The 12828-nt window shown below is 55.4% G+C and overlaps 1 protein-coding gene across 3 annotated transcripts in view; it reads left to right on the top strand.

Annotated features, from left to right (window-relative positions):
* Nucleotides 1-12828, top strand: part of PRDM11 (PR/SET domain 11) — a 77565-nt gene that overhangs the window by 7064 nt on the left and 57673 nt on the right. The window lies entirely within an intron of this gene.

Raw genomic sequence — 12828 nt, forward strand, 5'->3', positions numbered from 1 at the left:
AGGGTAGCGTGGCCCAGCACAGGTGCTGCCCATGTTACTGGGTTGTTGGGACCTTCCCATCCCATATTTGGGTCAACAGATGTTCATGGAGTGCCCCCCTTGGGCTCTGGAGGGCCAAACATAAACACGTGATTTGATGGGTCCTGTACCCAGAAAAGGGTGGTCTGCAGACCCCCGCCCACCTGTAAGTGGGGTGTTAGTGATCTGTATGCGAGATAGTTACAACATTGAAAGTAAGTGTCAAAAAACTATTGCAACTTGACCGTTGCTGCCTCATTTTTTAAAATTGTAATTTACAAAAGCATCAGTTGGCAACAGATTGGAAAACTCTCCCCAGATAGTGTGAGCAGCTCTGGCCCAGATCCTAACTGTGACTGAAGGTAGGAAGTGTCCTACTTGCTCGTGGATGTGATGGGGAGGGGAGCAAATCATTCTGCCACCAGCGATGGGAGAGGGAGAGCCTGTTATGCTTCCCGGAGGAAGAGGCAGGGAGCTGGACCTAGAAGGACGAGTGGAAGTGGTGGAGGAAGAGGGCAGGACATTTTAGGCACCGGGAACAGTATGTGCAAAGGCAGACAGCATGAGGATAGGGCAGTTCAGGGAAGGGTGAGTGGTCTGGGGTGTTTGGAGAACAAGTAGAGGAGATGGCCCTGGAGAGGGAGGCTAGGGCCAGACTTTGAGGGCCTTGAATGCCAGGCTGAGGCTCGACTTAACAAAACTGAGTCCAGGGTGTCCTGGAGGTGGAAGATAGAGTCAGAGCTGAGGATGTGCTTTAAGTGACCGCAGAGGCCATCCAGGTTTTGGTTTCCTTTCAGTCTTCTGCCTTCCGGAAGGTTGTTTCTTGGTGCCCGGTGGGATAAGTTGCTGGAGAGCGGGCCTATCCTTGTTCCTTCTGAGACAGCCAGCCCCATGGTTCTGCTGGTGCCCGGCAGCCCCTGAGTCAGTCCTGGCTGGACAGGGTGGGCAGTTCTCGGCCGTGTGAGCAGCAGGCCTTCCCAGGCTGTCCTCCTGGTCAGTGCGTTGACCTGTGGTGTGGTTGGTTGGCCATGATGGAGTTCTTTTATCCCCTGCCTGATGCTACCAGTGCTGTGAGCTGTCAAAGGGAGTGTGCCAGCTGCCCCAAGGAGTCCAGAGCCATGCCAGGGAGTGTGGGCAGAAGGCGGGAAGGCTGAGCTCTGAGCTGAGGTGGGGGTTTGGCCAGGCCTGGGGCCTGGCATGTGCTGGTGTGGGGTCTGAATAGGAGGTGATCCGTGGACAGCTGCCTGAAGTGGCCTCCGGCTCGAACTGTCTGTCGGGTCAGGGTCAGGGCTAAAGCCTGCATTTGTGGCCAGAGGAGTGAACATGTGGTCAAGGGGGACAGTTCACATCCCGTCCCGGGCCAGCTCAGGTGAGCAGATGGGGAGCTGCTGCCGTGGCAAAGTCTGGGGAGGAGAGGAGCCCACCCTTCCCATCTGGGGCTGCTGGGAACAGCCCCTGGTGTGTCTGGGCTTGCATGTGGCCACAGGTCTCCAGAGAAGGCCAGCCTGCACAGCCCCACCTACACCCTCCTCCTCGGGGGCCCCTGTTCTGAGTGGCCCGGTTTCCGTTCCCTCCCTGAGGCTCCCCATCAGCTGGGCCCCACACAGCAGGCGGGACTGTCTGGCTGCCCTTCCGTGGGGAGTCCAGCTGCCCAGGACCTTGCGGGATGGGCTGGGAGGCGTTTGCAGCCCGTCTGGCTGCCGGCTTCAGGACCAGGAGTCACTGAGGGGCTTGGGTTTTGATGGTGGCCTGGGTTGTGCTTGGAGGCATAAGGCTTGTGTCCTCGGACCTCCCTGTCTCTCTGCCTTGGGCTGGCCCCACACTGAGCTCAGCCATAGCCCTCAGGTCTCCCCGAGGTGGGGTGAGGTGGCCCCAGGCCTGCCAAGCCTCCTAGCTCAGATTTCGCGCTGCTGCCTGCCCTTCCCAGAGCTGGTGCTTTTCCCCGTGAGCAACAGGCAGGAGGACCTCCTTGCTTCTCAGGGGCGCCTCTCCCTGCACAGGACACCTCGAGCCTATTCTGTGTGGCCTGGTGCCACTTGTATCCCAGTTCGGATCCTCTGGGGCTGTGCCCAGGACCCAGGGGCAGGTCCGGCCCTTGGGCTCCCTGAAGCATGTCGTGGGCTTCTCGGGACTGAGCATCGCTCTTCCTCTTCCTGATTCCCCTGTGTGGATCTGTCGCTTGCCTCTGCCCCAGTTCCTGGCTACCAGTGAGTCAAGGACTCTCTGGCCTGGCTCCCAGGGTCCCCGCCCCCAGTTTCAGGTAGAAACTGTACTCTTCCTTGGCACCTGCCAGTGGCTCCCTGCCCTCCCTGAGCACCCTGGCCCTCGGCCCAGGACAGTGGCCAAGGAAATCTTCACTGCTCTTTCGGACTCACTCCTGTCTCCTCTGGTGTGCCCTTGTCTCCAGCTGGAGAATCCCTCTGCCTGCTGCTTCCTGGTCCCCGCCTGGGGCCACAAACGGGCCCCTTTCCAGCTGCCCCCAGGCCCCCGGACCTGCAGCAGGTCTAACTGCTTTTGGAGCTCAGTTGTGGCCCCCTCCTTTACTCAGTGCCGTGTCCGTGGTGTGGATGGGAGCCTCACATTTTGTGGGAGTCCACAGAGAGGCTCTGTGGATGACATCCCATGGGGTCTAACGTGGCAGACTTGGGAGTTAGATACTGTCTGCCCATTTTGCCATTGGAAAGGTTGAGGCACCACAGGGTTCAGTGACTTTGTCAAGGTCTTATGAGAAGTCAGGGGCAGGTGCTGGGACTCAAACCCGTATCTCTTGGCTCTTTTCTTGACCCCATTGCTGTCTCGCCAGGTAAGGTAAGGGCTCATCGACCTTTGCTTATTAGACTCTCACGGGCCAGGGCTATGGCTGGGGCTGGGGCTCACCCCGTTGGGGACTGGGGCTCACCATGTGGCCACGGTCACAGCTTGGACTCAGTGCCACTGGAGCAATCAGCCTTAGGAGCATTTCTTCTCCTTCTTCCTTCCTGAACTCTTGTCCCCACTGTGAGGTCCTCCCAGAGACATAGCCCTGACCTTGGGAGCCTGAGGCTAATACCAGGTCTGCTGGCCAGGGGCTGGGGGCTTGCTGGAACTGAAGGGCTGGCACTAGGAGTCACTGGGGGGAAGGAAGGGGAGAGGGAGAAACTGGCCTGTGCGTCCTTGCCCAAGTCATTGGAGGGCCCGCAGCCTTCTCTGCTCCAGGTCGGAATGCTAAGCTCTTCCTTAAAGCCACTCTTGATGCAGGGAGAATGTGGCCGTTGCTCCTACTCGCCTGATAAGCCTCTGAGGCTCAGAAGGGCCAGCTAACCCACCTAGCCCCTGTGTTCTTCAAATTCTTTTGAATCCCTCCGCCCCAGTGCAGATGCTTGCATACCTCCAGGGACCAGTAGCTCACTCGTTCCAAGGCAGCCCACTGTGTCTTTTTAATGGTGTTTTACTAAGTTTTTAATTATGTAAGGAATATACAAATACATTTTTGATGTACTAAAATCAAATATTATTTAAAAAGCTAAATATCCGTCTTCCTTCATTACCACAATACTCCGGCCTCCTCTGCAAGGTTAACCCTCACTGTTATTACTTTGGTACATATCCTTCTAGATATTTCTCTATACATCCACTCACAGAACCTACAGGGAGATATGCCATCCCAGCACACGTGTGTGTGTGTGTGTGTGTGTGTGTGTGTGTGTGTGTGTGTGTTTAAACAAATGGTTACAGATCATGCTGTAAATGCTTTTCTTACCTAACATTGGAGCTAGGAAATGTAGTCATGGTTTTACATAGCAAGCTGTCATAATTCTTTCTTTCTTTCTTTCTTTCTTTCTTTCTTTCTTTCTTTCTTTCTTTCTTTCTTTCTTTCTTTCTTCTTTCTTTCTTCTTTCTCTTCTCTCTCTCTCTCTGTCCTCTCTCTCTAGAGTAGCTACTGCTGGGAATGAGAGCCTGTGGCATTTTAAAAAAATGGTTGCACGATATTTAAAAGCCGTCCACGGAGACTTCTCTGCACGGAACCAAATGTCTCCCTGTAGGGCCCCAACTATTCCTGGGTCTCTTCTTTAGAGGCAAAGAGAAAGGCCGCTCCCCTGTCCCCAGGCAGTCCCCAGACGGCTGGAAATAGTAGCCGCAGCCCCTGGAGACTTTTCTCCTTCACACCTGGGTGCTTCTACCCTCACTCAAAGTGCATGTTCTGGAGTGACCCATCTCTTGAGCGCCTGTCGTGGTAAGTGAACTCTGGGGTCACTTGACCTGGTTGTTCAAGTCCAGGTTGTTTCTGGGAAATCTCCTTAACCTTGACCTCTGTGTGCCTCAGTTTCAGCCTCCGTAAAATGGAGAGGACAATAGTGTCTCTGTCACAGAGCCGCCGTGAGGACGGAGGAAGCGAACACGTGCAGCGTGAAGAATGCTGTGCCAGGCACTTCATCAAATCCCAGTAATATTCTGTCCTGGGGTCTCTGGTCTGTGTTAGCTGCAGCTGCCTCCCCCTGCCCCCACGCTGCAGGCAGGGGCCCTGTGTCCCCGGTGGGCAGCCTAGGATGACTGTGGCCTCAGCAACGGTTTCATCCCACTGTCCACTCCCTGATTTCCCAGAGGAGGCTGCTGCCTGGGAATGAAGCGGGTGATTGGAATCCTTCCTGGCTCGCCCGGCAGGTCCTGGACTAGGACCTACAGGGAAGGAAGGAGGTCAGCCTGACCCTTCACTTGGCGGCGGCGACCGGGAGCCTGGGTAACGTAACCCCACACCTCGGGCAGATTTACCAGCTCTCAATGGAGCCCGTTGTGGCCGGGGATTTGATCTCCCTTGGCCTGCAGGGTGGGCAGGAGAAGAAAGCAGCTTGGGGCCAGCCTCTCCCCGGAGAGGCCTGGGGCCCCTCTGGGCCACACTGGCCCTGGTTTGGGTTTGCCTTTCTGCTCGGGAGGCGAGTCTCTGCCCGTGATGGTATGTTTAGTTCTGGAAAGGATGGCCCTTTTGCCCTTTCCTCCCCTCCTCCTCCCCACCCTGCAGGTTCTAAACCACCTCTCATGCCACTGTCCCGCCAGCCTGCTCATCACAGCCACCCTGTGAAACGGGCAGCCTGGCTGAGGCCATTTCACAGATGCACACACTGAGGCTCAGAGCCATGGAGTGACTTTCCCAGAGCCCCACAGTGGGGCGCCAGTGGTGTTGAGAATATACCCAGGCTCTCTGGCTTCGTGTCCAGCTCTTTGTCATGAGGCCACCAAATGCAAGGGTGTTGGCAGAAGGTGACACACCTTCGCGGCCTGTGTGGTCGGTGAGCTCAGAGAGCTGGGATTATTTCCTGAGAAAGGAGAAGCACTGTAGCTGGCCCAGGGCCTTGCTCTTCCCTAGATCTGGCCACAAACCCTCTTGGTGGCCCGAGGTAAGTGGGGGACAGAGTGTGGCTGGGGACAGGGCTTGCTTTCTGAGCCCGTCTCCTGTGGTGTGGGCAGAAGACTACAGTGACCCTCGGGACTCGGGTTGCTCCTCCCAGAGAAGCAGGAGCTCAGCCATCCTTGGGCCCTTTTTAAGACTGGAGAGAGCAAGGCTCAGAGAGGGCAGGGGCTGCTGTGAGCTGGCAGTTGGCAGAGGGGAAGCTCAGACCCCCAGTTCCCGATTCCAGATATAGAACCCTTACCAGTCATGCCATTGAGTCACTCCAAAGACCTTGAGCTGGCCCAGCTCTGAGTTACGAGCATGGCTGTTGGAGTCAGGGGGATGTGGGCTTGGGTCCTGGGTCAATAATAACTTCATATTAATTTACTATGAACATTTACTATGTGTCTGGTGCTATTCCAAGTCTTGACCCATAACATTTCCCTTAATCTTCAGAATAACCTCATGAAGTGGATACCATTATTATTCTCCATTTACAGCTGAGGAAACTGAGGCACAGACAGGCTAAGTGACTCCCCAGAGTCCTAATGGGGAGGACAGTGGGATTTGAATCCCAGTAGCGTGACCCCCAAGGTTGTGTGTGAACCATTCCAATGCTTCTTAGGACCAGGAGGATCCTCCCCACACCCAGGACAAATCATACCTGTCTTCTTCCTGGCAGTGCCTGACCCACGGCCGGTGCTCAGTATACACATGTCGAGTGAATAAGCAACCGCGTCTTTTCGGATGGCAGCGAAGTGAAGTCAAAGGTGCCTTTCCCCCAGCATTGCTGGGAAGGGTCCACTTAGTGTTGATAGTGCAGAGTGCTGACGAGCTCAGGGCTTGGGCCATGGCAAGCTCGGGTCCCGCTGGGGAGACATGGGGTTCCGCTGCCACTGAGCTGCTCAGAACCCTGTCCCATGAGTGAGTCGTGCTGCTCTGAGCTACCGCACCGGCGATCGGGGGGCAGAGGTGAGTTCTTTCTGCATGGGTGGCTGTGGGATGTTCCCATGGCTGGCCTCGGGCTTCCTCTGGGCCTAGCCAGGGACCAGAGGACTGAGGGTGAGCACTGTGACTGTGATCGTGAGGGACCCTTGCATTCCTATTGAGCACTCGCGGCCTATGGGAAAACACACGTGTTTTCTTGTCGATTTCCCAAGTCTGTTTCTCATCCAGGCTCAGGAGGTGAGGGGATTTGCAGGTTCCCACAGGCCTAGAGTGGGATTCCGGTCTGCTCCCAACAACGACCTTCTAAGGAGCCCCACTCCAGGTGCTCACGTGTCCCCTGTGGGCTCCAAAAGTGCAGTGGGTATCAGACATAACCAGATCACGGGGCCCTGGGAGGTCTCCGGGATGACTCCTGCCTCAGCTGTTCCCCTAGTTGGGGAACCCCTCCCACTCAGATTTGCTATCTTTATAAGTAGTTTTGATGGCAGGCTCCCTGTAGTGGGACTCAGGAGATGCAATTCCATCCCAGACTCCACAGGTTTGCTGTGTAGACTTGAGTAAGCCCTTTCCCCTCTCTGGGCCTTGGAGGACAGCCCTGGAAAGTGAGTCCATGGGGCTCACTGACCTCCACTGTTCTGTGCTGCCATTAGGGGTATGATTTATACCTCATTTTCTCAACCCCTTTTTAAGAGACTAGGATATTGGGGACCCTCCACCTAGCCAAGCTGGGACAACAGGGCTTGGTTCTGGTGTTGACTCGTCCTGACATGGTGAAAAGAATGTCTAAGGACTTGCCAGGGAATCCCCGCTGGGTCCGCTGCCTTTGGCCCACCCTGAGAACTTGAAGATTGGCAGACAACACCCAGCATGGGGGGAAAGCACATCTTTTGGAGTGCATGAGATCTGGGTTGGAATTTTGGCTTTGCCCCTGACCTTTGGCTATCTACCTGACCTCTGAGCACCTTTGTTTCTCACCTGGGAAATGGGGAGGGTGAAACCGTCCTCCCAAGGTTGAGATGAGGATGGGATGCTCGAGCTTCTCCCCAGTAACCCGCTGACACTTAGCAGGTCCCTGGTGGCAGGCACGGGTCTGCTGAGTATGGGGGGAGGGTGGGGGTCAGGACCGTTCCGGAAGCCTTGCCAACAGCCCCGGAGTCTGAGTCCCGAAATAGAAGACCCCAGAGACAGAGGCTCCCGATGGCCAGGCCAACCTCTGCCAGCCCCCAGGAGGCCGCACTGAGCTGGCAGCGTGGGCCTTCCCTCCCTCCTGGGCCTGTTGGCTACATAAATTACTCAGCAGCCTTTGGGCTAATTTTACCTTCTTGGTTTTCATGAATCATTTCCCATCCGGGGGCGCGTGAGAGGAATGGCAGCGGCTTTGCCAGCTGGATGCCCCTGGGCCAGCCGCAGTGAAACGGCCGTGCTGGGCCCTGCTTGCACGCTCTCCGAAGCAAGGACAGGACACCCGGGGACCCCACGAAGGACCCCCAAGGGCTAGCTCCTTTCAGCCGTGTCCCTGGGCCTTTGGGTTATCACGATTGGGAGTCAGTGAGCCATAGCAGGTCCCAGAGCTGGAACTTGGGCTAACTCTAAAGGAATTTGGCATTACGTGGGACCTGACTATGATGGCCCCCAGGGTCCCTTTTGACCTAGATGGCAAAGCAGTGCGCAGAGAGACCCCTGTGGCCTCAGGTGTGTCTACCTGCCCAGCACCAGGAGTTTGCTCGAATGCTGAATTTTCACAGTGACCCAGGGCCAGAGCTGGCAGGTCCTGATGAAATCAAACCCAAGCACCTTGGATGAACTGACGCTTGGACCGGGAAAGGAATTCGTCTAAGGTCTGTTCGATCAGTGGAAGACGTCAGGCTACTAGTTACTGACAGTTTGCCCCTTTGCTCGCAGAACCTTACGCGACTATAGTTATTCCCATTTTATAGAGGGGTAGCTGAGGGCACAGAAAGGAGGAGAACTCCCCGTCCCCTGCCGCCCCCGGTGACACAGTTTTAAGTGTTGGGCAACCATCCGCCCTGAGCTGTCTCACCCCCGAGCCCCAAGTTCTGCACCACACTGCCCCGCCGAGCGCACTGACAAGGTTGCTCACACCCTCTCATCTGCTTCTTCCACTTACCAAGTGTGTGATGAACCCCTGCCGGGTATCAGGGACCTTCCTGGCTCCAGGGAGATTTGGGAGCAGCCGGAGCAGATGGAGGCTGGTGAGGTCCCACCGCAGCACCCATCTTGCCTGAGGCCAGGCGCCCAGAGTTTGGCGTCTGCACAGCATGGTGGTCTCAGCCACGTGGGCCGTGAACTCAGATCAGATATCGGGCCGGGCAGGGAACGCATCCGAGTGGCCCAAGCCGGCTGGAGATCTGGAGAGTTAGCGCCTTGCCTGTTTGAGGAGCGCCCCCGCCCCCTGCCCCAGCTCTGGCACACTGTGGCTACATGGGACCACCTGCCTGCTGTTGCCAGGGCTTCCGATTTTCCTAAAAAAGCCGAACATGGGAATTTTACCTAAAATTGTCTGTTTCTTCAGAGTTAGCAACTAAAGCAAAAATACAAATTGGAAAGCAAAACCAAAAATCAGCCACCAGTTTTTAACATGTGGATCCCTTCTACAGACCTGTCTCTGGTTGGAGCAGGTTCTAACTATCCCCCCATGGGCCACCTCTCTTGGGAAATCCTTCACTACCTGTCACAAAGCCCCGGACCCTACCCCCTGATTGTTGTTGGTCACCCTCCATGCAAGACTGCCACCTGGGAGTAGTGGCGAAAGCATGGCTTTGACTTGAGTAGATTCCAGACGGCTGCTGTGCGGCCTTGCTCCAGGCACTTGTCTTCTCTGAGCCTCTCCACACAGGAAAGTGTGAAAAACAAGTAAGGTAAACTGTACTCACTGGGTTTTTGAAAGGACTAAAGACCATAAGACAGAAACTCAAGTCAATCAGGATTAGGCAAACATGGAATTTAGGTGAAGTCCAGGATCAGGTACAACTTCAGGAACAGTTGGATCCAGGGCTCACACAGGGTCCTCAGGACTTGGTTTGTTCATCTTACTCTGCTTTTTTTTGTACTGACTCCAGTACAAGGAGTCACTAGGCTCCTTGTGTCACTAGGAGACACTAGGCAGGCTAGTGTCCATGGTGTCACGGTGGCTGGCTACAAGCAGATCCATAGTGACATCCCATCCTTTCAGCACTCCCTCTTCTCAGCAGACTCCTCCAAAGCCCCCAAATCGCCACTCGTGATTGGCTGGGCCCTTTACCCTTCCTTGCACCATTCCCTATGAGTTGCAGATTTAAGTGCTGATTGGTTGGTCCTATCCCAGAACGGAACATTTGGAGAAGGGGACTCTCCAAGGACACCAGGCTCCTTGGTTCCAGAAGGGGGATTGGAGGCTAGCAGGAAAACCTACAGACATTCTACCCAGGCTGTAAGCCTTATGAGGGCGAGGACCCAGTTCACCCTGGGGTTCCTAGCACCTAGGACAGTGCCTGGCAGGCAAGAAAGTCAAGAGCGAATGAATAGCCTCCTCAGAGTGCGTTGAGCCCCTGGCACAGAGCCTCGCGTGCGCCACACCGTGCCCCTCCTGCCTCCTTCCCGGAGGGCCAGGATAATGGTCTTGCACCCTTACCAGCTTCACCTGTCTGATGGAGTGTCATGGTTCTGCAGGGCCCGCTCAGTACGGAGCTTGCCAGCTGAGCTGGGGGAGCCCCGGGACACCCACTTGTTAGGACCATCCTGACAAAGTGTAATTATACTCATTGGTGATCACAGCCCCTTGCATTCAGAGGTATCGTTTCCCCCAAATCCTCTCGTTCCTTGCTTCTTTACTGCGCATGTCCAGATGATGTATGTTTGTTACTGTTCTGAGACCGGGCTACAGGTAGAGCTCCAATTTCAGCAGCTGTAAAAAGGGGCCATAAACCACCCCGCAGGGCTGTGGGGAGGATTAGGCGACATAATGAAAAGGTGGGACACCAGGGGCGCAGGGGTTGGACAAAGTGGGTGCTCAGGCGAGCCCAGGTTCCCTGTGAATGCCTTCAGATCAAGGTCTCCCCCAGGAGTCTTTCCACAGTGACCTTAGGGAATGGCCACGGGGGGCACACAGAGAGACAGACAGACACGCCCATACGTACACGCAGAGAGTCAGGGAAGGACCCCAGTCTTCTGGCCAGGACTCTACAGATCAGCAGGACGATTGACTCCAGCATGGGGAAGAGTAAGGTCATTACATGGGGGTGGCTGACTACTGCACCCCCAGTCCCGTGGGGTGACATGGTGGACCCAGAAGTTGACTGTGTGGACAGTGGGTCACACAGTGCCAGAAGAACTTGGTGCTAAGGGCCCGGCACCTCAGGTGGCCGGCAATGAACAAGCCGGTTCCCTTCCTCTGGGCCCGAGCACCGCGCTGCCGTTGCTTTGACCTACTTAATTACCTACGTGACCAACATGGCTCAGCGTCGTAGGCGGGGAGGCCTTAACAGTTCACATACTCAGCAGGGATGCTCAGGACCCTCAGACTGCCTCGCCACGCCCCCCCACACATGCCTTACTTGTGCAAAGATGGGGCGGCGGCCTGGCTACTGACAGTGAGCTCCTGGGGGAGGTAATCATCACGCTTGGTGACGACAGGTGCCACGGCTTTGAGCACTGTGCCATTTTTGGGTGCTTCCCAACTTTTCTGCTCGTGCCCGTCACCTAGGGCAGCCTCTAATAAGCAGCGCCTCTGCTGCTGGTCTGCGGGCCACACACTGAGAAACCAGGATTTAGGTGACTTTTGAGGTTTCTTTTAATTTTGAGATTCTTGGCAAGACAGGATGAATAGAACAATAGCCAAGGAGAAGGACAGGGGCGGGAAGGAGCAGTGAGGGAGGAGGAGGAAGATACCTCAGGAGAGGTAAAGGAGGGTGCCAGGCCCACTGGGCCCCCCACAGTCCCCAAGCGACTCCCTCCCTGGGCCTTTCCGTCTGATCTCACAGTGCAGTAGGACCCTTTCCTTGGAGCCCAAAACACCATGTGGGGTTTCCCCAGGGCCCTACCTTGCTAAATGGAGGCTCCAGCTCCTTGGGGCAGGGAAAGTGCAGGTTTGAGAAAATGCAGGACACCCTGGACAGGGGCTGGAGAAAGGAGGGCTGGGTGAGAGGCAGCTGCCCAGCACAGATCATGGCTGTGGGTTCCTATCTCCCACTGCCTTCCTCTGGGAGGCCTTGAGCAAGTCACTCCCACTCCAGACCTCCAGCTCCTTGCAAGGAAAGGAGGTCCTTGGACCCAGTGGTCTGGGGGCAGGCTTTCAGCTCCAATAGCCCAGAGGAGGCGGTGGGACATAAAAGTTCAAGTTCGCTTTCCCCAGCCCTACACCTTAAAAGCCAGAGGGGACTTGGGCACAGAGGGCTTCAACTCCCTCCCTTGCCTTCCTCATTAGGATCTGGGAGAGGGGACCTGAGGAACTAATCAAACTAGAGGCTCTGGGGGTCTCCAGCATCTGTCATACCAGGGAACCATCAGTGTGGCATGGCCCTGACCTTCCTTAAATGAATTTACACATCCAGGCCTCTTTCACACATGGCCGCCTACCCTCCTGAGGTGTCATGTGCAAGTGTGGCCTCCCCAAGAGCCTGGCTGCCCCAGCCCAGAGACTCTACAGGGGCAGCTGGACCCCGGCCCTCCACAAGCACCCCTTCTTCTCCCCCAAGCCTCATGTGTCTGTGCTCAGCTTGGTACTTGGGATCTTATAGCCACGTCAGCCTGGGGGGAATGGGTGTAGACTTCAGAGTCCCCTTCCAGGGGCCAGCAGGTGGTAGGAAGGAGCCCCCCCTGCCTGCCCCCCTCCATCAACAGATGCCTTCTCCCTTTCTGCTCCCCGCCTGGGAGGGAGCAAGACTGCCCCCAGCTTACTTTTGATACCATAAATACTAAGATGCCTTTTAAAATTTGTTGTTTGGCAAAAAAGATAGGAAAGCGTAATAAACTTCCTCCATAATCAATACCTCAGAGGCATTACTAATCTGTTTTTTAAATCAGAAACGCATGCATCTGGGGAAAACCCGGTAAGAAGTAAGGCCCTTTCCTCCACTAGGCCTCAGCCCCAGCAGCTGTCATAGCTCATGGCTCTTGTGCACAGACATGAACACAAATACCTGTGTACGTGCTTTCTATTTTATGGAAATAGGGCATGTTTATTTTATATAACATTTATCCAGCTTACTCGTTTTGCGTCTGATGCCATTCTAAGTATATTGCAAATATTAACTCATTCAGTCCTCCAAACCGCCTTACCAAGTAGGTGGTTTATTCATGTCCCCCAAGCACAGAGAAGCTAAGCCCCCCACCCCAACATGACACAATGTTAAGTGAAACAGTTGGGAGTTGAACCCCAGGCAGCCGGGCACTGGGATCCACGCTCTCAACCAGGACTCGCTGCTGGCTCTCTTCTCTCACGAAGCATATGGTCTTTACCTTGGTTTTGTTTTTACCAGCGATTATGTAATCCATTCAAC

The sequence above is a fragment of the Lontra canadensis genome, unplaced genomic scaffold, assembly GCF_010015895.1.
Source record: "Lontra canadensis isolate GAN:19392208 unplaced genomic scaffold, GSC_riverotter_1.0 scaffold115, whole genome shotgun sequence".
Taxonomy (NCBI): Eukaryota; Metazoa; Chordata; class Mammalia; order Carnivora; family Mustelidae; genus Lontra; species Lontra canadensis.